General features: G+C 50.0%; 1 protein-coding gene across 1 annotated transcript in view; it reads left to right on the top strand.

Annotated features, from left to right (window-relative positions):
- The first annotated feature begins 2,392 nt into the window (after positions 1–2,392).
- The window catches only part of LOC311231926 (N-acetyllactosaminide beta-1,3-N-acetylglucosaminyltransferase 3-like), an 83,720-nt gene continuing 64,521 nt past the window's right edge, over positions 2,393–21,591 (top strand). Inside the window, exon 1 of the mRNA XM_084318559.1 lies at positions 2,393–2,451. The gene's annotated coding sequence lies outside the window, so the exon portion shown is untranslated. The remainder of the gene's footprint in view (positions 2,452–21,591) is intronic.

Below are 21,591 nucleotides of genomic sequence, written 5' to 3'. Positions count from 1 at the left end.
GTTAAGTGTCTTGCTCATGGACACATCGACACGCTGCCCCGGGAGGAGCGGGAATCGAACCGGGAACCTCTGGATGACCAGAACCTGCCCCTGCACACATATTGGGTAAAACGTAACCCCCCCTGCAGAGGTGATCACTTCACACTCAGCGACATGTTGGACAGCAGCACAATATGCTGTTGATGAGCTCACAAGCTGTCAGAGAGAGAAGATGGATCCAGGCATCATAGCAGCATGGGGGGGGGGGGGGGGGGTACAGGTATAACAAAGCAGTGTAAACAATATAACAAATCAATATAATTAACTCTGGACATGTGCATATGGGCAACAAGGTGCGAGATGAGGGTATGTATGCCCTCTCAGTTATATTTGCCCTACAATAGTTACAATATATAATCTAATAATCCAATCATCTAAATCTAATATATAATTTGAAAAAAATAAACTAAATGCTAAAATCCAAAATGTATGCAATATATAATCCAATAATCTAAATGTAATCTAATATATAATCTATAAATAATAAATATATTATCTGATGAAGTATTCACATAAGGTATGCATAAGGTAGTATATTGTCCTTTTAGGCTCCTATTAGTTCCAGTTGGATGTCTGGCAGCAGTCCCTGCCCACTGTTGTGGAGCCTGATGGCTGCTGGTATGAAGGACTGTCCGAGGCGCGTCTATACTTTCCGTAGCCGCATTTCTGGCAAGACGCTCTCTGATTGGCCGACGCCTGTTCCTACACTGGTTAAGCTTAGGCACTCTTTCGAAGTTGGTTAAGGTTAGAGTTTGTCTTAGAGCGTGACGGCAAGTTCTTTCGACGGTTAAGCTTAGGCACTCTTTCGAAGTTGGTTAAGGTTAGAGTTTGTCTTAGAGCATGGCGATAGAACGCCAGGTAGTTTGCAGGCTGTTCGACGTGGAAATGGGCAAAGACACAGCTCGTCACGCGATTGGGCAACAGTGGCCAATCAGAGAGCGTCTGCCAGAAATGAAAAAGGCTACGGAAAGTATAGACGCGTCCGAGGCGGTTAGTTGAGTGTCGGGGGGGTATGAGTCTGTGGCTGAACGTGCTTCTCATCTTGACTAGCTCGTCGTAGAGGGAACCACTTTCACTTGAACAAAATAACAAAATAAACTATATTTTGTATTATGACTTTTATATATTTAGTTACTAACACTCAAATGAGCAAATATATATATATTTGCTAAAGAATAAAGAATAATAATAATAATTAAAGAATTTAAACGATTTTATATATATATATATATATATATATATATATATATATATATATATATATATATATATAAATCGTTTAAATTATTTTTTCTCAGTGGATTAAGTCAGAGTTCACTTTTATGTTCCATGTGTGATGCATAACTAAATAGCTTGTTCACAATGATTTTATGAAATGAAAAACAGTGTTTTGCATAAAGGGTCATTTTGAGAAAAACCCTTTTCACTATAGCTTGGTGTAGCCTACATCTTGACACAAATGTAGAAATATGATATTTATAATTGCTTTTGACGATTGCTTTATATAGTTTTTATGAAACTACAGTAGATCCCGTTGTAGAGGCACAATATGATAATATCTCCAGATGTTCCTATAATCCAGCCCAAATCACGGTTGTCAACTGGTGCCTCACCTTGAAAGAGAAACTGTTTAGTCAACTATGATTGAAGCAGCATATCTGGGGGGGGGGGGGGGGTAGCTTCCCCTTTACAGGAGACACTCACCACAACTATGGTGATATATTCCATAACACTGTGGTACCGGTACAGTAGGCTGGCGTCATTGTTGAACTTCTGCAGAAGTGCTGCACTCCTCCCACTACACTACAGCAGTGACACACAGTGCACACACTATATGGTTAACTGAAGCAACAATAGGCTAGAAGCTGGATCATCATTACCTACATCAGTGGTTGGTTATCTCCATGACAATGGGGCTGTAGCTTTGGTTTCTACAACTCCACAACATCCACGTCCTGCGCTATAAGATGCCATCAATAGATAAAACTATACATGTCAAAATGCCGAGTTGTTATTCCTCGGCATTCACCGTGGCGTCCAGATTCATCCGGCTATTAGAAAGAGAGGAAGGGAACAGTTCAGTTCATATTGTTTACGTGAACACTTTGGTGGACCTTGTATCCAAGGACGCGTCTTAGAAGAATAGAATAGAACAGTACTTTATTAATAATCCCGAGGCGATGCTGCGCCACAGATCGCTCACATTAACATTTAGGTATAGTCAGAAATAAATAATGCAAACAAATTGTTGATGTGCGCGCGATGTGCGTCGTGCCGCGACGCGGGGGGCAATAAGGCGACGCCCTGCAGGAGACAGTTTATTATCAATAACGTGACGGAGACAGTTTATTATTAATAACGTGACGGAAACAATAAGAGAGCACTTCACCAGCGATCCGTGTTTAATTAAAGGTAAGTCGTCTACTTTACAATAAGTTCACAGGTTACTCTTCATCAATAGAGTAATGGTCTATATCAAATGATTAATTATTCCATTTCCTTTGCAATAATATATTTACCTGTAATATCATATTGTAGCCTGCTATTTACATCAGACGTACAGTGCGTTACTCCATAGCTAATAGCTATTTCACATTTTAAATACATTTCCTCCAAAAGCTGCCAGACAGGCCGCGCTGCTCAAATTATTTCTATATATTCTCCGTTTTGTATATTATTATTGTATAGCAGCTATGATTGAGAACATCATCTTCTCCAACAGAACAGCGAGTTAATAGCTGTGAATTGTGCGTCCATTGCCAAAAAACTGTTAATAAATCAAGTTTATTATTATTATTATTATTATTATTATTATTATTATTATTATTATTATTATTATTATTATTATTATTATTATTATTATTATTATTATTATTATTATTATTATTAAAAGCTATTCCTCTTCGAGCTGTAGGCAGTGATTGGTAGCTCTCACCTGTCACTGCAAAGTAGTGAAGTTTTGTTTGTGTGTATATACAGTAATTACAGTATGATCCAGGGTCGTTTGGTTTAAACTTTAGGGTACTATCGCTTGATCAATAATTTAGGGGGGGGGGGGGGTAAATAAAGTTCGACAACGCGTGGCTCCTTCGTCGGTTTTCTCCTCATGATTTACCGGCAGTGGTTCTCAAATGTATAGCTAGAATATGATGCTATGAACTAATGAATGATTGATCCTTGCATTAATTTATCCTTGCATTTTTGCATTTGAAAAAGCTTGCATTTGTACTTTATTGTTTGCATTTTGTAATTCACTTTGTACTTTAGGTTGTACTTTAGTTTGTATATTGTATATTTTGTATAGTGTTTGGCCTTTATTCTTTTAACTGTTTACTGTATGAACCAAGCATTTCATTGTGTAATGTACATTGATTGATTGATTGATTGATTGATTGATTGAAAACTTTATTAACAGATTGCAGAATGGGTACAATACAGTACGGCTCAATCAGGGGTGCAGTCGTAATATCAGAACTGCCTGGACGCCAGGTGCACGCGCGATCCCGCGCACGTGCGCGCACGTGCACGCGCATACATGTTCCCTCACGTGTGCACAGACCAGCTCAAGCAAACTCCCCACAGGGCTTCGATTTTGGTCTTGCACTTCTCTTTCTTTGTTATGCTAAGCAAAGACTAGGTGATAAGTGCCGGGTATAAGAGGGGGGAGCTTCGGTGGTAGTGTGAGTGGCTACAGACCACTGCACTTAAATATAAACAGTCTACCTGGAGACTCAATGAGCTAATTGTAGATGTCGCCATAAGACGCGTCTGGCCATTTAGTGGGATCATTGTTTCATTATCCTGTTCGGCTGAAAGGACACTGGCCACCGAAGCTCCCCCCTCTGATGGAACAGTCCAGGGCGGGTGTGCGTGGCGTCACAATCCGTGGGCAATCTGCGCATGTGCATGGGGAATAGGTGCTTAAAAATGGGCTTTTTCTCTGCCGATTTAGTTCTGATCGATTAGGAATGGGTCGCGCCGTGTTCAGGAGATTCAGGCGCATACAAGTCTATTCGATCATGTCTCTAGCACCCCCACAGCCGTAGCTGCAACCACTTACATCACGGCTCTCATCCACATTCATTAATTTGCTCCCCCCGCAATCTCCTCCCCGATTTCAATGTAACGCGGAAGTGTAGTGGTCTACCGTTGCAACACAGGAAGCTTGTTTCCTGTAAAAAATTCTGGGTTTGCATTTTTTTTTCCAGACATACCCGGCTCAAATAAGGGACTAAACACGTTTCGCAATTATGCCACATCAATGTGGAACGCCCTACCCAAAGCTGTAAAGGAATGTGGATCACTACCCACTTTCAAGGGACACCTACGGGAGACTGCAATTCAACACTGGCCCCTGTAAATATCCTAACCCAACCCCCTCCAATGTACAGTCATTTACCTAGTATGGTTTTGTCAATAGTTCAATGTACAATTGTGTTTGTTTGTACAGTGTCTCCCCCCCCCCCCTCAATGTACAGTGTTACTTGTTTATACAGTGTGCCCCCCGGCCCCCCGGCCCCCCCCCCAACCACCTCCAATGTAAATTACCCAGTATGGTTGTCAATATCCCAATGTACCCAACCCCCCCCACCCAACCTCCTCCAATGTACAGTTTCTACGTCAAATGTATATACTCCCTTTTCTTGACTCCTTCTGTATCACAAACAGTACTGTATTTGCAAATCTGGTATGTCATAAATGTATAGATGTAGCAGTACTGACTATCTGTATGTCATGTATGTCATGTATGTCATATATGTCTATATGAATTGAAAATGGGGGACCCTGATGGAAACAAGACAAACGTCTTTCTCAGGTCTGCATCCCCTTAACAATTGTATGTATTGAGCCGTACTGTATTGTACCCATTCTGCAATCTGTTAAATAAAGTTTTCATTCATTCATTCATTCATTCATTCTGAATTCCACTATTAACATACGAAGCGCAGCTTCTTAGAAATGTCTGAATTTGGGCAGCCCCCCCCCCCACCACAATATGCATTTGCATAGATGTATACGTAATTTTTACATAAATAAATCCTTTTGATTTATCAGGTTAAGAACCCCATATTACTCTATCAATCAATGATCAGGCTATTTTTCATTTTCATTTCATTTTTATTTATTCGTACATGGAATTGTTACCAGTGATGCCAGTAACTAGTTACTAAGTAACTAGTTACTGTAATCTGATTACTTTTTTCAGTAAATAGTAATCTAACTTGTTACTTTTTACAAGCCAGTAATCTGATTACAGTTACTTTTCCAAGTGGCTGTGAGTTACTATTTAGTTACTATCTCATGATGCTGATGATAAGAGAGCCAGGGGTACAGTCAGCTAGACCGGAGTATGGCCTGATGGCTGATGACGTCTCATGATGACCTGTCTGAGCAGCCAATCATGATTTATGACATATGCACTTTCAATAAAGCATTATTAAAAAAAAAAACTGTTGTCATTCTTGTGGCAGCAGCAGGGGGGACGACGACGACTTCGTAACCTAGTTACTTTCAAAGTAACTAAGTTACTTTGATAATCAAGTAATCAGTAAAGTAACTAGATAACTTTTTAAAGGAGTAATCAGTAATCAGATTAATCTGTGACATCGCTGATTGTTACAGTCCAACTGTGTCTTCAGTACATATAGTTCACTTACTGTAATATGATCCACTAAATCCCAGGGCCGAAAGAAACAGGAAGAAGAAAACTCTTATTGTACCTTCCCTAGGCTGGACAAGATATGCCTCCTAAAGTGTGTAAACGGAAGTACAGGAAGTACAGGAAGTACAGGAAGTACCGGTTCCGGTCAGTTCAGATCTGTTTATAGTCCCCAGGTTCTGTCCAGATCTGTTTATAATCCCCAGGTTCTGTCCAGATCTGTTTATAATCCCCAGGTTCAGTCCAGATCTGTTTATAGTCCCCAGGTTCTGTCCAGATCTGTTTATAGTCCCCAGGTTCAGTCCAGATCTGTTTATAGTCCCCAGGTTCTGTCCAGATCTGTTTATAGTCCCCAGGTTCAGTCCAGATCTGTTTATAATCCCCAGGTTCAGTCCAGATCTGTTTATAATCCCCAGGTTCAGTCCAGATCTGTTTATAGTCCCCAGGTTCTGTCCAGATCTGTTTATAATCCCCAGGTTCTGGTCAGTCCAGATCTGTTTATAGTCCCCAGGTTCAGTCCAGATCTGTTTATAGTCCCCAGGTTCTGTCCAGATCTGTTTATAATCCCCAGGTTCTGTCCAGATCTGTTTATAATCCCCAGGTTCAGTCCAGATCTGTTTATAATCCCCAGGTTCTGTCCAGATCTGTTTATAGTCCCCAGGTTCTGTCCAGATCTGTTTATAGTCCCCAGGTTCTGGTCAGTCCAGATCTGTTTATAGTCCCCAGGTTCAGTCCAGATCTGTTTATAGTCCCCAGGTTCAGTCCAGATCTGTTTATAGTCCCCAGGTTCAGTCCAGATCTGTTTATAGTCCCCAGGTTCAGTTCAGATCTGTTTATAATCCCCAGGTTCTGTCCAGATCTGTTTATAGTCCCCAGGTTCTGTCCAGATCTGTTTATAGTCCCCAGGTTCAGTCCAGATCTGTTTATAGTCCCCAGGTTCTGTCCAGATCTGTTTATAGTCCCCAGGTTCAGTCCAGATCTGTTTATAATCCCCAGGTTCTGTCCAGATCTGTTTATAGTCCCCAGGTTCAGTCCAGATCTGTTTATAGTCCCCAGGTTCTGTCCAGATCTGTTTATAGTCCCCAGGTTCAGTCCAGATCTGTTTATAGTCCCCAGGTTCTGTCCAGATCTGTTTATAGTCCCCAGGTTCAGTCCAGATCTGTTTATAGTCCCCAGGTTCTGGTCAGTCCAGATCTGTTTATAGTCCCCAGGTTCTGTCCAGATCTGTTTATAGTCCCCAGGTTCTGGTCAGTCCAGATCTGTTTATAGTCCCCAGGTTCTGTCCAGATCTGTTTATAATCCCCAGGTTCTGTCCAGATCTGTTTATAGTCCCCAGGTTCTGTCCAGATCTGTTTATAGTCCCCAGGTTCAGTCCAGATCTGTTTATAATCCCCAGGTTCAGTCCAGATCTGTTTATAATCCCCAGGTTCAGTCCAGATCTGTTTATAATCCCCAGGTTCTGTCCAGATCTGTTTATAGTCCCCAGGTTCTGGTCAGTCCAGATCTGTTTATAGTCCCCAGGTTCTGTCCAGATCTGTTTATAATCCCCAGGTTCTGGTCAGTCCAGATCTGTTTATAGTCCCCAGGTTCAGTCCAGATCTGTTTATAGTCCCCAGGTTCTGTCCAGATCTGTTTATAATCCCCAGGTTCTGTCCAGATCTGTTTATAATCCCCAGGTTCAGTCCAGATCTGTTTATAATCCCCAGGTTCTGTCCAGATCTGTTTATAGTCCCCAGGTTCTGTCCAGATCTGTTTATAGTCCCCAGGTTCTGGTCAGTCCAGATCTGTTTATAGTCCCCAGGTTCAGTCCAGATCTGTTTATAGTCCCCAGGTTCAGTCCAGATCTGTTTATAGTCCCCAGGTTCAGTCCAGATCTGTTTATAGTCCCCAGGTTCAGTTCAGATCTGTTTATAATCCCCAGGTTCTGTCCAGATCTGTTTATAGTCCCCAGGTTCTGTCCAGATCTGTTTATAGTCCCCAGGTTCAGTCCAGATCTGTTTATAGTCCCCAGGTTCTGTCCAGATCTGTTTATAGTCCCCAGGTTCAGTCCAGATCTGTTTATAATCCCCAGGTTCTGTCCAGATCTGTTTATAGTCCCCAGGTTCAGTCCAGATCTGTTTATAGTCCCCAGGTTCTGTCCAGATCTGTTTATAGTCCCCAGGTTCAGTCCAGATCTGTTTATAGTCCCCAGGTTCTGTCCAGATCTGTTTATAGTCCCCAGGTTCAGTCCAGATCTGTTTATAGTCCCCAGGTTCTGGTCAGTCCAGATCTGTTTATAGTCCCCAGGTTCTGTCCAGATCTGTTTATAGTCCCCAGGTTCTGGTCAGTCCAGATCTGTTTATAGTCCCCAGGTTCTGTCCAGATCTGTTTATAATCCCCAGGTTCTGTCCAGATCTGTTTATAGTCCCCAGGTTCTGTCCAGATCTGTTTATAGTCCCCAGGTTCAGTCCAGATCTGTTTATAATCCCCAGGTTCAGTCCAGATCTGTTTATAATCCCCAGGTTCAGTCCAGATCTGTTTATAATCCCCAGGTTCTGTCCAGATCTGTTTATAGTCCCCAGGTTCTGGTCAGTCCAGATCTGTTTATAGTCCCCAGGTTCTGTCCAGATCTGTTTATAATCCCCAGGTTCTGTCCAGATCTGTTTATAGTCCCCAGGTTCTGTCCAGATCTGTTTATAATCCCCAGGTTCTGTCCAGATCTGTTTATAGTCCCCAGGTTCAGTCCAGATCTGTTTATAGTCCCCAGGTTCTGGTCAGATCTGTTTATAGTCCCCAGGTTCTGTCCAGATCTGTTTATAGTCCCCAGGTTCTGTCCAGATCTGTTTATAATCCCCAGGTTCTGTCCAGATCTGTTTATAGTCCCCAGGTTCCGGTCAGTCCAGATCTGTTTATAGTCCCCAGGTTCCGGTCAGTACAGATCTATAGTATACTGAAGACGGAAATGGAGTTGATCAGGCAACCAAAACACAGGTGTGAATATTATTGTGACACATTATCATATAAATAAAATGTCTATATTGCCAACTGAAATAACACAATAGTGATTCTACAATCAACGAAATAATAAATTCTAATGGACTGCACATATTTCATCTGAACATTAACAGCCTAAGACCCAAACTGCATGGCTGAAATCAGACAAATGATTATTAACGGTAAGGCAAACATCCTATGTTTCTCTGAAATAAAAAAAAAAATACCCTGAGATAGAAATAGAAAACTACTCAATCGTCAGAAATGATAGGAACAAATGTGGAGGTGGTGTCTGCATGTATACACAAAGATACCGTTCATTAACCGTACTGACCTGAATCATTATGACACAATTTACGGTATGGGTTGAAAATTATGTTGGAAAGGGCTAAGACTGCACTAGTCGGCACCATCTACAGAACACCAGAGCGGAGTGTTTTTTATGATATACCTGATGGGTGTTTATCTGGGGTTGAAGATGTAGAAAGAAATCTTATTGGGGACTGGAACACGGATATGCTGCGTAAAGAAGCACCCGTCACCAAGTCCTTCAGTAGGTTTTGTGCTCTGCACGGTGTCAGCCAACGAATCACCCAACCCACAAGAGTGTGTGATTCAACACAAACTACCATTGATCTCATTCTGGCCTCTGAAAAGTCCAGAATCTCCAATAAAGGGGTTATAGCATGCGGGTTAAGCGATCATTATATGATATTCTGTACCTGCAAAAAGCTAAAACAAAGTCACATTTAGGGACCTCAAAACCTACTCTAGTGAGGCCTTTAACCAAGAACTGGAGAGCATGGACTGGTCAGATGAGCTCAGTGGTAGTGGTAGTTGAAGAAACATGGCTTGGATTCAAACATGGCTTGGATGGCTTGGATTCCAAACCAAATTCTCATCAATACTACACAACATGGCCCCCCTAAGAACCACCAGGGTTAAAGATCTTGCACTCAGACATACTGACTATGAAAACCAGAGACAAAAAATGCTCTGAACTTCATAAAAGTCAATCAAAGCTTGCCAAAAGCTCCAGCAGTGATCTCCAAGCCCACGTGGTTGAACTCAAACAACAAAGAAACAGACTAAGAAACGATGTAGACACCATGATCAAATCTGCACACAAAACAATTCATCAATGATAAAACTGAGGAAAACAAAAACAAACCCAGTGAACTTAACATAAAGACAGAAAACGCTCATCACAGACACGCTGGATGTAGCCAATTACTTAAACATTTTCTTTACAAATATAGCCACAATACTGGTTAATAAACTACCCTCCCACTCAGGGCATCATGGGGTAGAACACATCCTAGGCTTCTACAGAAACCTAGCGGTCCACAAAGACGACTTCAAACTGGAAATGGTAACAACAGCTGACTGGTTCAGCATGAATCTGAAGTATTTCCAAACAGGGCTTTTCAGATTGAGCTCGGAGTGCAAATCACTCTCTCCGGAGCTGAACTCTCTGCCATCATCACGGATTGGAAGCGCTGCTTGTCCCTCTAACCTTCCAGAAGCTTCGTGGTCTGGTCTTGAACTTTCCATAAATGTGTCTCCATGAATCCATTTAGTTAGATCTGAATGTATCTTGTGATTATTATAGATGTTCGACAACGACCACGACAACTATTAGCCATTAGCTATTTCCTGGTTGATTCCGGACATCATGGCACACGAATGCCAGGCTGATCAGCCAATAGGGGCAGCAGAGAGGAGGTGGCAGAGAGGAGGTGGCAGAGCCCCTGAGGGGGGCAGAGAGAGGAGGTGGCAGAGAGAGGAGGTGGCAGAGAGGAGGTGGCAGAGCCCCTGAGGGGGGCAGAGAGAGGAGGTGGCAGAGAGAGGAGGTGGCAGAGAGAGGAGGTGGCAGAGAGAGGAGGTGGCAGAGCCCCTGAGGGGGGCAGAGAGGAGGTGGCAGAGAGGAGGGGGCAGAGAGAGGAGGTGGCAGAGAGAGGAGGTGGCAGAGCCCCTGAGGGGGGCAGAGAGGAGGTGGCAGAGAGGAGGTGGCAGAGAGAGGAGGTGGCAGAGCCCCTGAGGGGGGCAGAGAGGAGGTGGCAGAGAGGAGGTGGCAGAGCCCCTGAGGGGGGCAGAGAGGAGGTGGCAGAGAGGAGGTGGCAGAGAGGAGGTGGCAGAGCCCCTGAGGGGGGCAGAGAGAGGAGGTGGCAGAGCCCCTGAGGGGGGCAGAGAGAGGAGGTGGCAGAGAGAGGAGGTGGCAGAGCCCCTGAGGGGGCAGAGAGGAGGTGGCAGAGCCCCTGAGGGGGCAGAGAGAGGAGGTGGCAGAGAGAGGAGGGGGCAGAGAGAGGAGGTGGCAGAGAGGAGGTGGCAGAGCCCCTGAGGGGGCAGAGAGAGGAGGTGGCAGAGAGGAGGGGGCAGAGAGAGGAGGGGGCAGAGAGAGGAGGTGGCAGAGAGAGGAGGGGGCAGAGAGGAGGTGGCAGAGAGAGGAGGGGGCAGAGAGAGGAGGTGGCAGAGCCCCTGAGGGGGGCAGAGAGAGGAGGGGGCAGAGAGAGGAGGTGGCAGAGAGAGGAGGTGGCAGAGAGAGGAGGTGGCAGAGAGAGGAGGTGGCAGAGCCCCTGAGGGGGGCAGAGAGGAGGTGGCAGAGAGGAGGTGGCAGAGCCCCTGAGGGGGGCAGAGAGAGGAGGTGGCAGAGAGAGGAGGTGGCAGAGAGAGGAGGTGGCAGAGAGAGGAGGTGGCAGAGCCCCTGAGGGGGCAGAGAGAGGAGGTGGCAGAGAGAGGAGGTGGCAGAGAGAGGAGGTGGCAGAGCCCCTGAGGGGGCAGAGAGGAGGTGGCAGAGCCCCTGAGGGGGGCAGAGAGGAGGTGGCAGAGAGGAGGGGGCAGAGAGGAGGTGGCAGAGAGAGGAGGGGGCAGAGAGAGGAGGGGGCAGAGAGAGGAGGGGGCAGAGAGGAGGGGGCAGAGAGAGGAGGGGGCAGAGAGAGGAGGGGGCAGAGAGAGGAGGGGGCAGAGAGAGGAGGTGGCAGAGAGAGGAGGGGGCAGAGAGGAGGTGGCAGAGAGAGGAGGGGGCAGAGAGAGGAGGGGGCAGAGAGAGGAGGGGGCAGAGAGGAGGGGGCAGAGAGAGGAGGGGGCAGAGAGAGGAGGTGGCAGAGAGGAGGTGGCAGAGAGGAGGGGGCAGAGAGAGGAGGTGGCAGAGAGAGGAGGTGGCAGAGAGGAGGGGGCAGAGAGAGGAGGTGGCAGAGAGAGGAGGTGGCAGAGAGGAGGGGGCAGAGAGAGGAGGTGGCAGAGAGAGGAGGTGGCAGAGCCCCTGAGGGGGGCAGAGAGAGGAGGTGGCAGAGAGGAGGGGGCAGAGAGAGGAGGTGGCAGAGAGAGGAGGTGGCAGAGCCCCTGAGGGGGCAGAGAGGAGGTGGCAGAGAGGAGGTGGCAGAGAGAGGAGGTGGCAGAGCCCCTGAGGGGGGCAGAGAGGAGGTGGCAGAGAGGAGGTGGCAGAGCCCCTGAGGGGGGCAGAGAGGAGGTGGCAGAGAGGAGGTGGCAGAGCCCCTGAGGGGGCAGAGAGAGGAGGTGGCAGAGCCCCTGAGGGGGCAGAGAGAGGAGGTGGCAGAGAGAGGAGGGGGCAGAGAGAGGAGGTGGCAGAGCCCCTGAGGGGGCAGAGAGGAGGTGGCAGAGCCCCTGAGGGGGGCAGAGAGGAGGTGGCAGAGAGGAGGTGGCAGAGCCCCTGAGGGGGGCAGAGAGGAGGTGGCAGAGCCCCTGAGGGGGCAGAGAGAGGAGGTGGCAGAGAGAGGAGGGGGCAGAGAGAGGAGGTGGCAGAGCCCCTGAGGGGGCAGAGAGAGGAGGTGGCAGAGAGAGGAGGTGGCAGAGAGGAGGGGGCAGAGAGGAGGGGGCAGAGAGGAGGTGGCAGAGAGGAGGGGGCAGAGAGAGGAGGGGGCAGAGAGAGGAGGGGGCAGAGAGAGGAGGGGGCAGAGAGAGGAGGTGGCAGAGAGAGGAGGGGGCAGAGAGGAGGTGGCAGAGAGAGGAGGGGGCAGAGAGAGGAGGTGGCAGAGCCCCTGAGGGGGGCAGAGAGAGGAGGTGGCAGAGAGGAGGGGGCAGAGAGAGGAGGTGGCAGAGAGAGGAGGTGGCAGAGCCCCTGAGGGGGCAGAGAGGAGGTGGCAGAGAGGAGGTGGCAGAGAGAGGAGGTGGCAGAGAGAGGAGGGGGCAGAGAGAGGAGGGGGCAGAGAGAGGAGGTGGCAGAGCCCCTGAGGGGGGCAGAGAGAGGAGGTGGCAGAGAGGAGGTGGCAGAGAGAGGAGGGGGCAGAGAGAGGAGGTGGCAGAGCCCCTGAGGGGGGCAGAGAGAGGAGGTGGCAGAGAGGAGGGGGCAGAGAGAGGAGGTGGCAGAGAGAGGAGGTGGCAGAGAGGAGGGGGCAGAGAGAGGAGGTGGCAGAGAGGAGGTGGCAGAGCCCCTGAGGGGGGCAGAGAGAGGAGGTGGCAGAGAGGAGGGGGCAGAGAGAGGAGGTGGCAGAGAGAGGAGGTGGCAGAGAGGAGGTGGCAGAGCCCCTGAGGGGGGCAGAGAGAGGAGGTGGCAGAGAGGAGGTGGCAGAGCCCCTGAGGGGGGCAGAGAGAGGAGGTGGCAGAGAGAGGAGGTGGCAGAGAGAGGAGGTGGCAGAGAGGAGGTGGCAGAGAGAGGAGGTGGCAGAGCCCCTGAGGGGGCAGAGAGGAGGTGGCAGAGAGAGGAGGTGGCAGAGAGGAGGTGGCAGAGCCCCTGAGGGGGGCAGAGAGAGGAGGTGGCAGAGAGGAGGGGGCAGAGCCCCTGAGGGGGCAGAGAGAGGAGGTGGCAGAGAGAGGAGGTGGCAGAGCCCCTGAAGGGGCAGAGAGAGGAGGTGGCAGAGCCCCTGAGGGGGGCAGAGAGAGGAGGTGGCAGAGCCCCTGAGGGGGGCAGAGAGAGGAGGTGGCAGAGAGGAGGTGGCAGAGCCCCTGAGGGGGGCAGAGAGAGGAGGTGGCAGAGAGGAGGTGGCAGAGAGGAGGTGGCAGAGCCCCTGAGGGGGGCAGAGAGAGGAGGTGGCAGAGAGGAGGTGGCAGAGCCCCTGAGGGGGCAGAGAGAGGAGGTGGCAGAGCCCCTGAGGGGGGCAGAGAGAGGAGGTGGCAGAGAGAGGAGGGGGCAGAGAGAGGAGGTGGCAGAGCCCCTGAGGGGGGCAGAGAGAGGAGGTGGCAGAGAGGAGGGGGCAGAGAGAGGAGGTGGCAGAGAGAGGAGGTGGCAGAGAGGAGGTGGCAGAGCCCCTGAGGGGGCAGAGAGGAGGGGGCAGAGAGAGGAGGTGGCAGAGAGGAGGTGGCAGAGAGGAGGTGGCAGAGCCCCTGAGGGGGGCAGAGAGGAGGTGGCAGAGAGGAGGTGGCAGAGCCCCTGAGGGGGGCAGAGAGAGGAGGTGGCAGAGAGGAGGGGGCAGAGAGAGGAGGTGGCAGAGAGAGGAGGTGGCAGAGAGGAGGTGGCAGAGCCCCTGAGGGGGGCAGAGAGAGGAGGTGGCAGAGAGGAGGTGGCAGAGCCCCTGAGGGGGGCAGAGAGAGGAGGTGGCAGAGAGGAGGTGGCAGAGAGAGGAGGTGGCAGAGCCCCTGAGGGGGCAGAGAGGAGGTGGCAGAGAGAGGAGGTGGCAGAGAGGAGGTGGCAGAGCCCCTGAGGGGGGCAGAGAGAGGAGGTGGCAGAGAGAGGAGGTGGCAGAGCCCCTGAGGGGGGCAGAGAGAGGAGGTGGCAGAGAGAGGAGGTGGCAGAGCCCCTGAGGGGGGCAGAGAGAGGAGGTGGCAGAGAGGAGGTGGCAGAGAGAGGAGGTGGCAGAGCCCCTGAGGGGGGCAGAGAGAGGAGGTGGCAGAGAGGAGGGGGCAGAGCCCCTGAGGGGGCAGAGAGAGGAGGTGGCAGAGAGAGGAGGTGGCAGAGCCCCTGAAGGGGCAGAGAGAGGAGGTGGCAGAGCCCCTGAGGGGGGCAGAGAGAGGAGGTGGCAGAGCCCCTGAGGGGGCAGAGAGGAGGTGGCAGAGAGAGGAGGTGGCAGAGAGAGGAGGTGGCAGAGCCCCTGAGGGGGGCAGAGAGAGGAGGTGGCAGAGAGGAGGTGGCAGAGCCCCTGAGGGGGGCAGAGAGAGGAGGTGGCAGAGAGAGGAGGTGGCAGAGAGGAGGTGGCAGAGCCCCTGAGGGGGGCAGCAGAGAGGAGGTGGCAGAGAGGAGGTGGCAGAGCCCCTGAGGGGGGCAGAGAGAGGAGGTGGCAGAGAGAGGAGGTGGCAGAGAGGAGGTGGCAGAGCCCCTGAGGGGGGCAGAGAGAGGAGGTGGCAGAGAGAGGAGGTGGCAGAGAGGAGGTGGCAGAGCCCCTGAGGGGGGCAGCAGAGAGGAGGTGGCAGAGAGGAGGTGGCAGAGCCCCTGAGGGGGGCAGCAGAGAGGAGGTGGCAGAGCCCCTGAGGGGGGCAGCAGAGAGGAGGTGGCAGAGCCCCTGAGGGGGGCAGAGAGAGGAGGTGGCAGAGAGGAGGTGGCAGAGCCCCTGAGGGGGGCAGCAGAGAGGAGGTGGCAGAGCCCCTGAGGGGGGCAGAGAGAGGAGGGGGCAGAGCCCCTGAGGGGGGCAGAGAGAGGAGGTGGCAGAGCCCCTGAGGGGGGCAGAGAGAGGAGGGGGCAGAGCCCCTGAGGGGGGCAGAGAGAGGAGGTGGCAGAGCCCCTGAGGGGGGCAGAGAGAGGAGGTGGCTTGGCACTGGAGGTGGGCTACAGAAGGCTCACACTTTATAAAGATGCAGTAATGATGCAGTAATGGAAACTCAAACGCGGTCATGTCTGGTGAAGTGGGTGGAACAGCTGCTGCAGGCGATGAGTAAACATTACACATTAGACCATGATGTCAAACATCTGAGCAACCAGCACTACTGACCAAAACACTGACTGTGTATTAAAATGGCTGTAAAAAATAAACAACCAGCATATATACAGTATCTATCCATCCACACACCTGTCTGTATTTACCTGCACATAATCCTTTTGCATATCTGTAGATAGTATATCTATATCTGTACATATCTCTTACTAGTTACGCTGCTGGCCAGTATGACTTACTACCATACTGCCTTTATACCTGAATCACTGTACATATCATACGACAACTCTGTACACATATGATTGATTAGCACTACTAATGTGTATATTTTGTACCAAGTTTAATCACCTGTATATTGCTGTTGCACTTTACTGTTACATGCTTTAAAAAAAAAAGTTGGCAAACTTCTGCCTAGTCAGAAAACAGGAAAGTATGTGTTTTCAGGTCGTGTACAGTGTGACCTATAGACCATAATAGCATCTTCAGGCTGCCAGAATGCAGTTCTGTGTGGATGAAAGGTGCATACGATCAAATACTTTGACTGATACGACCGAAATCGGTTTAGTCGGTACAGTACCCCCCCCCCTCTTGAGGGACGGATTCCAGACGTCTCAAACGATGGCCCGGGGGTGAGCAGGGTGGGCGGGTGGGGTCCAGCAAAGGGGAACAGGGGCCACAAACCAGGGGAAAGGGGCCAGGGAGAAGGGGACTTGAGAAGAACAGGGGCCACAAACCAGGGGAAAGGGGCCCGGGAGAAGGGGACTTGAGACGAACGGGGGCCACAAACCAGGGGAAAGGGGCCCGGGAGAAGGGGACAAGAGAAGAACAGGGGCCACAAACCAGGGGAAAGGGGCCAGGGAGAAGGGGACTTGAGAAGAACAGGGGCCACAAACCAGGGGAAAGGGGCCAGGGAGAAGGGGACTTGAGAAGAACAGGGGCCACAAACCAGGAGAAAGGGGCCAGGGAGAAGGGGACTTGAGAAGAACGGGGGCCACAAACCAGGGGAAAGGGGCCCGGGAGAAGGGGACTTGAGAAGAACGGGGGCCACAAACCAGGGGAAAGGGGCCCGGGAGAAGGGGACAAGAGAAGAACGGGGGCCACAAACCAGGGGAAAGGGGCCAGGGAGAAGGGGACAAGAGAAGGGGACTTGAGAAGAACGGGGGCCACAAACCAGGGGAAAGGGGCCAGGGAGAAGGGGACAATAGAAGAACGGGGGCCACAAACCAGGGGAAAGGGGCCAGGGAGAAGGGGACTTGAGAAGAACGGGGGCCACAAACCAGGGGAAAGGGGCCAGGGAGAAGGGGACTTGAGAAGAACGGGGGCCACAAACCAGGGGAAAGGGGCCAGGGAGAAGGGGACTTGAGATGAACGGGGGCCACAAACCAGGGGAAAGGGGCCAGGGAGAAGGGGACTTGAGAAGAACGGGGGCCACAAACCAGGGGAAAGGGGCCAGGGAGAAGGGGACTTGAGATGAACGGGGGCCACAAACCAGGGAGAAGGGGCCAGGGAGAAGGGGACAAGAGAAGAACGGGGGCCACAAACCAGGGGAAAGTGGCCCGGGAGAAGGGGACAAGAGACCAAAGGCTGGGGAAGGGGATTCGGGACAGATGGCTGGAAACAGGGACCTAAAACAGAGGACTGGGGAAAGGGGCCCGGGAGAAGCGGCCTAGAGAAGGAAGGCTGGGGGACTGAGTAGAGTTCATGCTAGCTGTAGAGGCTGTGTTAGCAGTAGAGTTCATGCTAGCTGTAGAGGCTATGTTAGCAGTAGAGGCCATGCTAGCTGTAGAGGCTGTGTTAGCCATAGAGGCTGTGCTAGTTGTAGAAGCTGTGTTAGCAGTAGAGGCCATGCTAGCTGTAGAGGCTGTGTTAGCAGTAGAGGCCATGCTAGCTGTAGAGGCTGTGCTAGCAGTAGAGGCCATGCTAGCTGAAGAATCCTTGCTAGCAGTAGAGGCCATGCTAGCTGTAGAGGCTGTGCTAGCAGTAAAGACCATGCTAGCTGAAGAATCCTTGCTAGCCGTAGAGGCTATGCTAGTTGTAGAAGCTGTGCTAGCAGTAGAGGCCATGCTAGCTGTAGAGGCTGTGCTAGCAGTAGAGGCCATGCTAGCTGTGTAGAGGCTGTGTTAGCAGTAGAGGCCATGCTAGCTGTAGAGGCTGTGCTAGCAGTAGAGGCCATGCTAGCTGAAGAATCCTTGCTAGCCGTAGAGGCTATGCTAGTTGTAGAAGCTGTGCTAGCAGTAGAGGCCATGCTAGCCGTAGAGGCTATGCTAGTTGTAGAAGCTGTGTTAGCAGTAGAGGCCATGCTAGCTGTGTAGAGGCTGTGCTAGCAGTAGAGGCCATGCTAGCTGTGTAGAGGCTGTGCTAGCAGTAGAGCCCATGCTAGCTGTAGAGGCTGTGTTAGCAGTAGAGTTCATGCTAGCTGTAGAGGCTGTGTTAGCAGTAGAGGCCATGCAAGCTGTAGAAGCTGTGCTAGCAGTAGAGTTCATGCTAGCTGTAGAAGCTGTGCTAGCAGTAGAGCCATGCTAGCTGTAGAGGCTGTGCTAGCAGTAGAGTTCATGCTAGCTGTAGAGGCTGTGTTAGCAGTAGAGTTCATGCTAGCTGTAGAGGCTATGTTAGCAGTAGAGGCCATGCTAGCTGTAGAGGCTGTGTTAGCAGTAGAGGCCATGCTAGCTGTGTAGAGGCTGTGTTAGCAGTAGAGGCCATGCTATCTGTGTAGAAGCTGTGCTAGCAGTAGAGTTCATGCTAGCTGTAGAGGCTGTGTTAGCAGTAGAGGCCATGCAAGCTGTAGAGGCTGTGTTAGCAGTAGAGGCCATGCTAGCTGTAGAGGCTGTGTTAGCAGTAGAGGCCATGCTAGCTGTAGAGGCTGTGTTAGCAGTAGAGGCCATGCTAGCTGTAGAGGCTGTGTTAGCAGTAGAGGCCATGCTAGCTGTAGAGGCTGTGTTAGCAGTAGATGCCATGCTAGCTGTAGAGGCTGTGCTAGCAGTAGAGGCCATGCTAGCTGTGTAGAGGCTGTGTTAGCAGTAGAGGCCATGCTAGCTGTGTAGAGGCTGTGTTAGCAGTAGAGGCCATGCTATCTGTGTAGAAGCTGTGCTAGCAGTAGAGTTCATGCTAGCTGTAGAGGCTGTGTTAGCAGTAGAGGCCATGCAAGCTGTAGAGGCTGTGTTAGCAGTAGAGGCCATGCTAGCTGTAGAGGCTGTGTTAGCAGTAGAGGCCATGCTAGCTGTAGAGGCTGTGTTAGCAGTAGAGGCCATGCTAGCTGTAGAGGCTGTGTTAGCCGTAGAGGCTGTGCTAGTTGTAGAAGCTGTGTTAGCAGTAGAGGCCATGCTAGCTGTAGAGGCCATGCTAGCTGAAGAATCCTTGCTATCAGTAGAGGCTGTGCTAGTTGTAGAAGCTGTGCTAGCAGTAGAGTTCATGCTAGCTGTAGAGGCTGTGTTAGCAGTAGAGGCCATGCTAGCTGTAGAGGCTGTGTTAGCAGTAGAGGCCATGCTAGCTGTAGAGGCTGTGTTAGCAGTAGAGGCCATGCTAGCTGTAGAGGCTGTGTTAGCAGTAGAGGCCATGCTAGCTGTAGAGGCTGTGTTAGCAGTAGAGCCATGCTAGCTGTAGAGGCTGTGCTAGCAGTAGAGTTCATGCTAGCTGTAGAGGTTGTGCTAGCAGTAGAGGCCATGCTAGCTGTAGAGGCTGTGTTAGCAGTAGAGGCCATGCTAGCTGTAGAGGCTGTGTTAGCAGTAGAGGCCATGCTAGCTGTAGAGGCTGTGTTAGCAGTAGAGGCCATGCTAGCTCTGTAGAGGCTGTGCTAGCAGTAGATGCCATGCTAGCTGTAGAGGCTGTGCTAGCAGTAGAGGCCATGCTAGCTGTAGAGGCTGTTTTAGCAGTAGAGGCCATGCTAGCTGTGTAGAGGCTGTGTTAGCAGTAGAGGCCATGCTAGCTGTGTAGAGGCTGTGCTAGCAGTAGAGGCCATGCTAGCTGTAGAGGCTGTGTTAGCAGTAGAGGCCATGCTAGCTGTAGAGGCTGTGCTAGCAGTAGATGCCATGCTAGCTGTAGAGGCTGTGCTAACTAACAGTAGAGTTCATGCTAGCTGTAGTAGACATGCTAGCAGTAGAGTTCATGCTAGCTGTAGTAGACATGCTAGCAGTAGGGGTCATGCTACTGTAGTAGACATGCTAGCAGTAGGGGTCATGTAGGGTGACCAAACGTCCTCTTTTGCCCGGACATGTCCTCTTTTCACGCCCTGTCCGGGGCGTCCGGGGGGGTTTATAAATTCATGAAATGTCCGGGTTTCATTGTTTTTCAGTTTTAGTTTCAGTTTCATGGCCCTTTGCGAGCATCTGAAGGCTCGGGACTGCATCTTTCGCCTAACATATAAATTACTGAATTAAAGCGCTATTTGTTGCCGTTCGAATGCCATCTGAATCGCCAAAATCCGTGCCTCGGTTCTGGAGTTACATGCCGATATGTCAGGTGTGTGACTTTTTACTATCAAAATCAAATTTATTTGTAAGGCCCGACAACACACGTTAATGTCCCCATGGGCCGGACACGTCTTCTTTAAACAAGTCAAGAAGAAACATCACAATAAGTCAAGAACAAAACAAGAACACCATAAAGTCCAACATTTTTTAAATAAATATATGATTCCATAGACATAACTTTGACCACAAGACCACCTGACATACCCACATATGTGTCTTATGTAGACTTATGCATAATTGCACATAGTTCATGTATAATATTGTAAAATAGCTTAGACATAGCCTACTTGCATAGAATAGTCATGTATAATAATGTATAATATTGCTGGCTGTACGAGCGGTTAGGTGGCGTAGCGGAGATTGCGTTCGTCACCAACCCCGGACGAATCCAGCTCACAGCTCCGGGGTTGTCACCAGCTTGGCTGGCCGTTCACACTAATACAATTGGCAGTATTAGAGGGTGGGAGAAGCTGGTGGGGTGGGTCCGGGTCGTTGTAAACAGCGACTCCTACAGTTCGGTCGGGGCGCCTGCTAAGCGCGGATAGGACCTGAGTGGGATAGTGTGATCCTTCCACACGCTACGCCCTCTCAGGGAGGATCCGCGCTGCCAGGTGAAAAGAAGCGGTTGATTGGCTGGACGTGTGTCGGAGGAAGCACGTGATAGCCTCCACTCTCCCAGATGATCTGACTGTGGGGGGTAAGTGCGCAGCGACCAGGAACGGGATTGGGAATTGGCATAACGACTAACATTGGGATGGGAGAAAAATCGGAGGAAAATGGAGGGGGGAAAAGATCAATAAAAAAAATATATATATATATTGCTGGCTGTACAATACGGCTGTACAAAACTGCTGTAGGCCTATAATACTGCTGTTCATGGGAGCTCCCGTAGCTCACCGCATATCTCTGCGCTATTTCTGCGTCGGGGAAAACCGTGCTCGTCACGGATCTGGGGGACACGAGTTCGATTCCCGGACCCGCCGTCATTTCTCAGAATGTCTTCCCCTGCTCTACATCCCATTTTCAACCTGTTTCTGTCGGTCATGCTTGACCAGAAAAGCGATAAACGCTAAAAAATAAAGTAAACAAAAAAAAAATACTGCTGTTCATATCCAGTATACACATATTTACATTAAACATAATATTCACCATTCCTTAATCACCATCATACCCACATCACATAGACTGTAGTGTATAGCATAGCAAAAGTATACCGCTACCTGGCCCATGGGGACATTAACGTGTGTTATCGGGCCTTACAAATACATTTGATTTTGATTTGAGTATCAATAAGGTAGGATATCTGGAACACACAAACACACTATTTTTTAAATCACATGCCATGAAACTCTGGGCCCTGGCTGAATTTAAGACTGCACAAATCATGTTTAAAGCACGAAACAATTCACTCCCGGGTAACATCCAAAAATTCTGTGATAGAGAGGGGGGTTACAATTTAGAGGAGAGTCTAACTTCAAGAAACAATGTATGTATATTTCAGTTTGTGGAGTGAATATGAGTTGCATAAGATAATAGAGTGTGAAGGTATACTGAATACTGTCTATCTGTATGTCATGTATGTCATATATGTTATGATGAATTGAAAATGGGGACCCTGATGTAAACAAGACGAAAGTCTTTCGGTCTGCATCCCCTTAACAATTGTGTGTATTGAGCTGTACTGTATTGTACC

Source organism: Notolepis coatsorum (genome assembly GCF_963971535.1).
Source record: "Notolepis coatsorum genome assembly, chromosome: 7".
In the NCBI taxonomy this organism is placed as follows: Eukaryota; Metazoa; Chordata; class Actinopteri; order Aulopiformes; family Paralepididae; genus Notolepis; species Notolepis coatsorum.
The sequence above is the reverse complement of the archived record's forward strand: the minus strand, read 5'-3'. Positions and strand labels throughout refer to the sequence as shown.